At 39.6% G+C, this 8,954-nt stretch overlaps 1 pseudogene; it reads right to left on the reverse strand.

Moving 5' to 3' along the window:
- Positions 1–8,417: 8,417 nt before the first annotated feature.
- LOC111759888 (U6 spliceosomal RNA) lies at positions 8,418–8,501 on the reverse strand (annotated as a pseudogene).
- Between the last annotated feature and the right edge of the window lie 453 nt (positions 8,502–8,954).

Raw genomic sequence — 8,954 nt, forward strand, 5'->3', positions numbered from 1 at the left:
ATGCCTCTTGTAACTATGGCTTTCTCAAAACTATAATCCTAGCAGAGGACATCAGATAATGTGTAGTCGTTAGCAAGATCATCATAGGCAAACATATATCCGTTCCAAGGCTAAAAGTGACCTTAAGTGTATTTATTCTCAAAAGGGAAAGGAAATGTCAGATGTTTATTAGGTTATATAATGCTTCTTTTTTTTTTTCTTTTTTCTTTTTTCATGTTTTTGGTCCTTCGTTTCCTGCTGTGTTGAGTATTTTGCTTCAACAGTATTGCCACTTTCTTAAAATTGTCTAAAACATGATTTGGCGTCCTTGTCAAATCTGCAGGCTTCTATTTTCACAGCAGCACTGTACCATGCACCTGGTTTCTATATAGTAACTGTGTGCAACTTCTAATTATTGGACTGTGCCCTGTTTTTTGTTTTCAAAGCAATTTCTAATTCTGGTGATTGTGTGATGTAAAGAGGTGCTATGATGGTCATGCAATTAATACTTAACATTGAATCAATAAAAAAAATTTTTTTTTGTAAATAGCTGTGGCACACAATCTAATTTAATCTGTCTGGTCAGTTTATTTGAACAACCTAGCTCAGCATTATTTAACAAGGAACCTAAGATGGGGAATGAGATCTTGGTGTTCTGTATAGGTTGAAGTAGTACCCTGATGCATTTCAGAGTGTTTGGAGCATAAAATAAAAGGGATTTGCAAGGTCCCTTCAGGCACTGGGGCAGGAAAGCATGAAACTTGCCCACCTTGGGAATTCCTGCTATTCTGTCAAGCAGTAGGGGCTCCCAGTTTACTAAAACTATAATCAGAGAACTTTGCAAGGCCTAAATCTAAGAATTGAAAGCAGGGAGACCTGTGAAAAGAAACCCAAGGAAACTCATTTTTATAATGAAGCCTAATTAGAGTTAAACCTAAGAGTCACTCTCTGGATGTTACTACACCAAGCAAAATGAAAAAAAACACAACACATTATGCTAAGTGAAAGAAATCAAACACAAAGTACTATATATTGCATGATTCCATGTGTAAAAATGTCACTATAAATCAATTTATAATGATGACATTAGATTAGTGGTTATATAGGGCTTGGGAAGGACTGCTAAAGAGTACAGAGTTCTTTTTGGAATAATGAAATTGTTCTAAAATTTTTTGTTGTGATAAATGCACAACATTGTGATTATACTAAAAACTATTGATCATATATACTTTGGATAGATCCTATGATATATGAATTTATCTCAATAAAACTACTTAATAAATAAATAAGTAATTGGGCAAGTATAGCCAGAAATAGTGGCTGTGTACAGCAGGGGAAGTAGCGAGAGATCGAGGTGGTGAAGAATTTTCTTAGTTTTTTTCTTTATTATCAAATTAATGAAAATGCTCTGATGATGATTGAGCTGATGAATGTACAACTATGTGATTATGTCAAATACCACTAATTATACATTTTGGATGATTTGTATGCTTTATTAATATGTATCAATAAAATTGAAGTATAGGGAGTAGGGCATATGGGAATCCCCTTTATTTTTTAATGTATATTTATGTAATCTAAGTATATTTTTAAAAATAAAAATATATATATTTAAAAAATTAAAATTGATTTGTTAATTTTTTATTAAGTCACTCTCTGGAAGCCTCCTTGTTGCTCAGATGTGGTCTCTCTCTAAGCCAAACTCTGCAAATAAGCTCACTACCTCTCCCCAAAATGGGACATGACTCCCAGGACAAAATCTCCCTGGCACCATGGGGAATGACTCCCAGGGGTAAGTCTCTCCCTGGCACTATGGGATTCTTGATCAAAAGGGGGAAAAGAAGTAAAACAAAATAAAATTTCAATGGCTTGATTTCAAATAGGATTGGGAGATCATTAGGGGCATTACTCTTAGGCAGGTTTCAATAAGATTGCAGAGTCCCAAGCAACAGTGTTCCTGAAAACCTTAAGGACTCCTCTGGGCCCTGTCTAAAAAAATTATTTCCCCGATGTAATATAGTTATTTAAAACTATAAATTTCAATTTCCTTATTAAGTTTTTTTTTCCAGAGACTATAAAGCCTCTGGCTTGTTCCTTTGCCAGTTAAGCACTAACACCTAAGGTACCAGTCTCCCCAAGGATGGCAGCCAATTTCATTCCTCTATCCCATAATGCCAACACCCCTTCTTTTTTTCTTAAAGATCTATTTTATTTATTTCTCTCCCCTTGCCCCCCCTCCCCCCCGCATTGTCTGCTCTCTGTGTCCATTTGCTGTTTGCTCTTCTGCATCTGCTTGCATTGTCAGGCTGCACTGGGAAACTGTCTCTCTTCTTTGATGAGTCATCTTGCTGCATCGGCTCTCCATGTGTGCGGTGCCAGTCCTGGGCAGGCTGTGCTTTTTTCACATGGGGCAGCTCTCCTTGCAGGGTGCACTCCTTGCACGTGGGGTTCCCCTATGTGGGTGTGCCCCTGCATGGCACCATATTCCTTGCGTGCAGCAGCACTGTGCATGGGCCAGCTCACCACATGGGCCAGGAGGCCCTGGGTATCAAATCCTGGACCTCCTTTTTGGTAGGTGGATGCTCTGTGAGTTGAGCCATGTCTGTTTCCCCCAACACCCCTTCTGAGCATAAAGAAGTTAGAGCACTGTCAAGATTGAGGCAATAAGCAAAAGGGAGGAAATGTAACTGAGAGTCAAGAATTAAAAAATGATTATGATTACTGAGTCATTATATAGTTGCTTTTGCTTACTTTATAGTATATTATAGAAGAGCCAGAAATCAATACCTAAAATTACTGAAACTCACGAGACTAATCCTAACCCTTGTTGATACTTACTATTGTAAGAGTAACCACTCCAACTTCCCTTGTTTGAATCCATCAAAACCCTAAACTCCTTAGATTTGGGTAGACAGATTTTAGGCAGATGGGCATTCTGATGTTTTTGCTTTGCCACTTGGCAAAAAACTCTCTCTTTGAAACCCCAATGTCTCCTGAATTTGTCACTAGAGTGCATTGGGCAGAGAACCCTCGGCTTTTGCTCAGTAACAGGCTTCTACTGGGTTAATCTGGTAAACTAATTGCAATGATGACATGATGCCGCAATAGTGGGTGCCAGGGGCTTAATGGATACATGGAGATGTATTTTAATTGGGGCCTGCAGTGCCCTAAGGAAAATGCATGACTAACCGTGGAATTTGGAGCACCATGGCAGGTCAGTGGGGGTGAGGGGCCCTTAAATTAGTGTAGAGAATAGAGTCCCTTACCTGTGGATGGGGCTTTAAAGTTTTATAACATAAAGCTCATCTCATAGGCATTCACTTATTTAATTTCAGAATAACTCTATGGGAGAGGTGAGTCTCATTTTATTTTTTATTTTTTTAACTTAAAATTTATTTTTGTTTTTAAAGAACTTTAGATTATATGAATGTTACATAAAAAATATAAGGGATTCCCATATGCCCCACGCAACCTCCCATACTTTCCCACATCATCAACTTTCTTCATTAGTGTGGTACAGTTGTTACGATAGATGAACACATATTGAAGCTTTGCTACTAACCATGGACTATAGTTTACATTATCGTTTACACTCTGCCCCACACAATTTTACAGGTTATGACAAAATGTATACTGGCCTGTATCCATCATTGCAATGTCATTGCAGTTTCAAGCAGGACAATTCCAGTGTCCCAAAAATGTCCCCATGTTACACCTATTCTTTCCTCTCCCTCCCCTCAGAAGCTCTGGTGGCCACTGCCTGTATATCAATAATAAGTTAACTTTATTTTAAAAGAAATTTTATATTATAGAAAAGTTACATAAAAAATATAGGGGATTCCCATATACCCACCCCCTCCCCCTCTCACATTTTCCCCTATTAATAACATTTTACACGAGTGTGGAACATTTGTTACAATGGATGAACATGTATTGAAACTTCGCCACTAACTGTAGTCTATAGTTTACATTATGGTTTACACTTTGCACTGTATGATTTTACAGGTTTTGACAAAATATATAAGGGCCTGTATCTGTCACTGCAAAATCATGCAGCACAATTTCAACGTCCTAAAAATGCACTATGTTCCACCTATTCTTCCTCTCCCTCCCCTCAGCACCTCTGGTGACCACTGTCTTTATATCAGTGTTACAAGTTCTTCCATTGGTAGGATAATAATAAGTCCACTTTGGTCCATGGTTGTATTGCCCCCTTGTGTTTGTTCATTCCTCAACCATGAGGATTTGGGAATGGTGATGCTGCTCTGCTTCAGATTGAGAGGAGGCTTAGATCTTATGGGGCGGAGGGAAGGAACAGTTTTCCTTGCAGTTGTAAATACTCTTTACTTTTTGGAATAGAGATTTCCTACTGTCATCATTTAGTTAGTTGTCCTGGACAAGTCTGATGAACTGGAAAGTAGATGTTGGCTACAACTCTGCCAAGATTCAGGGCTTAACCAGCATGTTAACAGACCAAAGATTAAGTCTCTAGAACTTGTATTTAACGGGTATAGTGCTAATTATAGTTTCAAATAAAAGGGGTAGAAGACTCGTGTATAGGGAAATTATAAATGAGCCTAACTCTGTTACAGTGGGGAAATAGGTTATCATATATTCCAAGGCAAGGCCCACAATGGGTACTGATTTCATGGGGTTATGTGCCTTGCCTGTAGTGTCTGGATGTCTCTAGATCCCTCTGGAGCACCCCTCTTTGTGTTTTTATTTAAAGATTTATTTATTTCTCTCCTCCCCACCCCCACCCCCACTGTCTGTGTCCATTCTCTGTATGTTCTTCTGTGTCTGCTTGTATTTTCATTAGGCGGCTCTGGGAACTGACCCTGGGACCTTGCAGAGTGAGAGAGAGATGATCATTCTCTTGTGCCACCTCAGCTCCCTTTCCTGCTTATGTCTCTTATTGCCTCTCCTCTGTGGCTCTTGTTGCATCATCTTGCTGTGCCAGCTCTCTGAATAGGACAGTTCTCCTGCTTGGGATGGCACTCCTGCACTGGGGTCACTCCTGCACCAGGCAGCATTCCCACATGGGGCAGCACTCCCACATGAGCTTGCACTTGTGTGGGCCAGTCACCACATGGGTCAGCTTGCCTTCACCAGGAGGCCCTGGGCATCGAACCCTGGACCTCCTACATGGTAAACAGCTGCCCAATTGCTTGAGCCATGTCTGTTTCCCTGGAGCACCCCTCTTTGACACTTTATTGTAGCAGTTAGTGAGATCCTCCTGGGTTATGCATAAGCATCACCTCTGGAATGACTTCTCAACCCACTTTGAAATCTCTTATTTAATTTTTTATTTAATTTTCTTTAATTTTTTCCCCTTTTGGTTCAAGGTCTTTTTCTAAATGCATTGCTGGTTAGTGCTAGGTAATAATCCCTTGGTGTCAGGGAGGCTCTTCCCCAGGAGTCATATCCCATGCCAGGGAGATGGCAGTGAGTATGTAGTGAATTTACTTGCATGGTTTGGCTTTGAGAGAGGCCACATTTGCATAATAGGAGGTTTTCAGGTGGTAACCTTTTTGCTTTTCTTTTATTAATTAATTTTTTTTTTTTAGGTACCTGGACCAGGGATTGAACTAGAGACCTCATATGAAGCCGGCACTCAACTGCTAAGCCCCATTGGGCTTAGCTGTTGGTTTTTACCTTTCTTTGCTGAGTTGGTTTTTACATTTCTTTGCTCACTGTTTGTTATTGTTTGTAGGAAGCACTGGGAACAGAATTTGGGATCTCCCATGTAGTAAACAGGTACTCAACTGCTTGAGTCACATCTACTCCCAGGAGGTAAACTCTTAGGCAATGGGTATTATTAGGTTAGGTTTCAATTTTACAAAAATAAGGTTCATAAGTACAAGCATTAATATTGCGGTCTTGGTGTATTGGTCTGTTTTCTCTTATTAAGCACTGCCTATGTACTCTAGATTCTTGCCACTCTATTAGAAAACATAGCAAGAGCCCCCAGGATGGGAATTTAATATTTTCTTAGTTGCCGTGTGGGTCTCCATCCACTGAGATAATACCCTATGACTACACGAACACATTCATATTCCATAGAGGCATGCCCCATGTGCACCCTTCTCAACACCTACCCCACCACTGCCATCCTGCACCAGTGATCCTCCCCCTGCCATAGTTGTTAAAAGAACACTCAAAATTGTACTCACAACCACAGTCCTCAACCTCCCCAAAGTTCACCTGTTCCTTCCTCTAGCCCTGCCCCCAGCTCTATGGATAGTCCAACCCAACCCCTAACCTTGCTCACACTCACACTCCAGCATCACTGTACCATTCACATCACTCTACCACCATCACACCATCCACTACCAAACCTCCCCCATCCACCTTATCATATATTTTACCCAGACTGAGCATTGGCTCACCACTCACTACTCATTTTCTCTCTCCTGGTAAACTATCTTCCATATCTACCTCTGTGAGTCTGCTCAGTATCCATAGTTTGTATTAGTGAGATCATGCAATATTTGTCCTTTAGTGCCTGGTTTCACTCAACATAAGATCTTATTGATTTAACCATGTTGTCACATGTGTCAATTCTTCATTCCTTCTTAGAGGTGAGTAATATTCCATCATATGTATATACTGCATTTTATTTTTTCATTCATCCATTGAAGGATACTTGGTTTGCTTCCAACTTTAGGCAATTATAAATAATGCTGCAATGAACATTGGTGTGCATATGTCTGTTCACATCCCTGCTGTCAATTCTTCTGGGTATATTCCTAGTTGTGGGATTGCCAGATAATAGGGCAATTCTGTACTTAGTTTCCTGAGGAACTGCCAAGCTGTCCTCCACAGTAGCTGCACCATTCTACATTCCCATGAGCTGTGGATGAGTTTCTATTCTTCCACATCCTCTCCACACTTGTAGTATTCTGGGTTTTTTTAATAGCAGCCAGTCTAGGGGGTGTAAGATGTTATTTCATTGTAGTTTTGATTTTCTAACATGTAATGATGTTGAACATATTTTCATATTCTTTTTAGCCATTTGTATTTCCTCTTTGAAAAAGTGTCTATTCAATTCTCTTGTCCATTTTTAAAAATGGATTTTCTTTTTATTTTCAAGATGTAAGATTTCTTTATATAAGCTGGAGATTAGGCCTTTATCAGGTAGGTAGTTTCCAAATATTTTCTGCCCTTGAGTAGGCTGCCTTTTTACTTTCTTGAAAAACTCCTTTGAAGAAGAAAAGCTTTTTAATTTTGAGGAGGTCCCATTTTTTTGCTTTTTTCTTTGCTTGTGCTTTGGGTGTAAAGTTTATGAAACCATTTCCTATTACCAGGTCTCATAAATGATTCCCTATGTTATCTTCTAGGAGCTTTATGGTCTCAGTTCTTATATTTAGGTCTTTGATCCATCTTGACTTAATTTTTATATTGGGTGTGAAATGGTGATCCTCTTTCATTCTTTTGGATATGGATATCCAGTTCTCCAAGCCCTACTTTTGAAGAGACTATTCTGTCCCAGTTGAGTTGGATTGGTGGCCTTCTCAAATATTAGTTGGCCAAATATGCATGGGTTATATCTGAGCTCTTAATTTAGTTCCTTTGATCAGAATGTCTATCCTTGTGTCAATACCATGCAGTTTTATCCACTGTAGCTTGGTAGTATGATTTAAAGTCAGGTAGCGTGATTCCTCCAGTTTTGTTTTTCCTTTTCAAAATGTTTTTGGCTATTGGGGGCCCTTTACCCTTCCAAATATACTTGATAATTGGCTTTTTCAGTTCAGTAAAAAATGTTGTTAGAACCTTTATTGGGATTGTATTGAATCTGTCAATTTGGGTAGGATAAACATCTTAATGATATTTAGTCTTCCAACCCATGACATGGAATATTCTTCCATTTATTTAGGTCGTCTTTGATTTCCTTTAGCAATGTCATCTAAAATCCTTTACATCCTTAGGTAAGGCTATTCTTAGCTATTAGATATTTGAGTCTTTTAGTTGCTAGTATAAATAGAATTTTTTCTTGATTTCTTCCTCAGATTGGTCATTATTAGTGTACAGAAATGCTACTAATTTTTGCATGTTGATCCCATATCCTGCCACTTTACTGAACTGTTTTATCAGCTCTAGAAGCTTTGTTGTAGATTTTTCTGAACTTTCTACATATAGGATCATGTCATTTGCAAATAGTGAAATTTTTACTTCTTCCTTTCCAATTTGGCTGCCTTTTATTTCTTTTTCTTGCCTGAGTGCTCGAGCAAGTACTTTGAGCACAATTTAAATAAGAGCGGTGACAGTGGGCATCCTCGTCTTGTTCCAGATCACAGAGGGAAAGCCTTTAGCCTTTCCCATTGAGTATGGTGTTACCTGTGGGTTCTTCATATATGCCTTTTATCGTCTTGAGGAAGTTTCCTTGTAATCCTATCTTTTGAAGTGTTCTTATCAAGACAGGATGCTGGACTTTGTAAAAAAATATGGAAGACTTCATGAATCATCCTTGCGCAGGGACCACACTAATCATTCCAATTTTAGTAGATGTGCTGCTGAAGCAATGCTGAGTCTCATTTTAGGCTTTCACTCATTCATATATTCATTTATTCACTCAATCATTCAGTGCCAGGCCCTGTGCCCCATACTAGCTACCCCAAGATGGAAACACAAGCTCCCCAGTCCTTTTACAGGGAGGCAGTGTGTTCATACATTATGTACAAGACAATGGCCAAACAGGAGGAACAGGAGGAAACAGGAGGAAACTGAGGCTCAGAGACGTAGTGAGTGCCCTGTCGGGACCTTTACCTGTCCCAGCCTCTGACTCCTGGTCTGTTGCTCTTTCTTCTATACCAGCGCTGACCAGTGGGTTCTGCTGCTCTCCAGTTTCTAGGGAAGTTCATTGGTGTTCAGAGAGAAAAAGGACTTCACATCAAAGTGGTTTGGAGAGGGAAGCAGATGTGGCTCAAGTAGTTGGGCCCCCACCTCCACATGGGAGTTCCTGGGCTTAGTTCCAG

Source organism: Dasypus novemcinctus, chromosome 21 (genome assembly GCF_030445035.2).
Source record: "Dasypus novemcinctus isolate mDasNov1 chromosome 21, mDasNov1.1.hap2, whole genome shotgun sequence".
Classification (NCBI taxonomy): domain Eukaryota; kingdom Metazoa; phylum Chordata; class Mammalia; order Cingulata; family Dasypodidae; genus Dasypus; species Dasypus novemcinctus.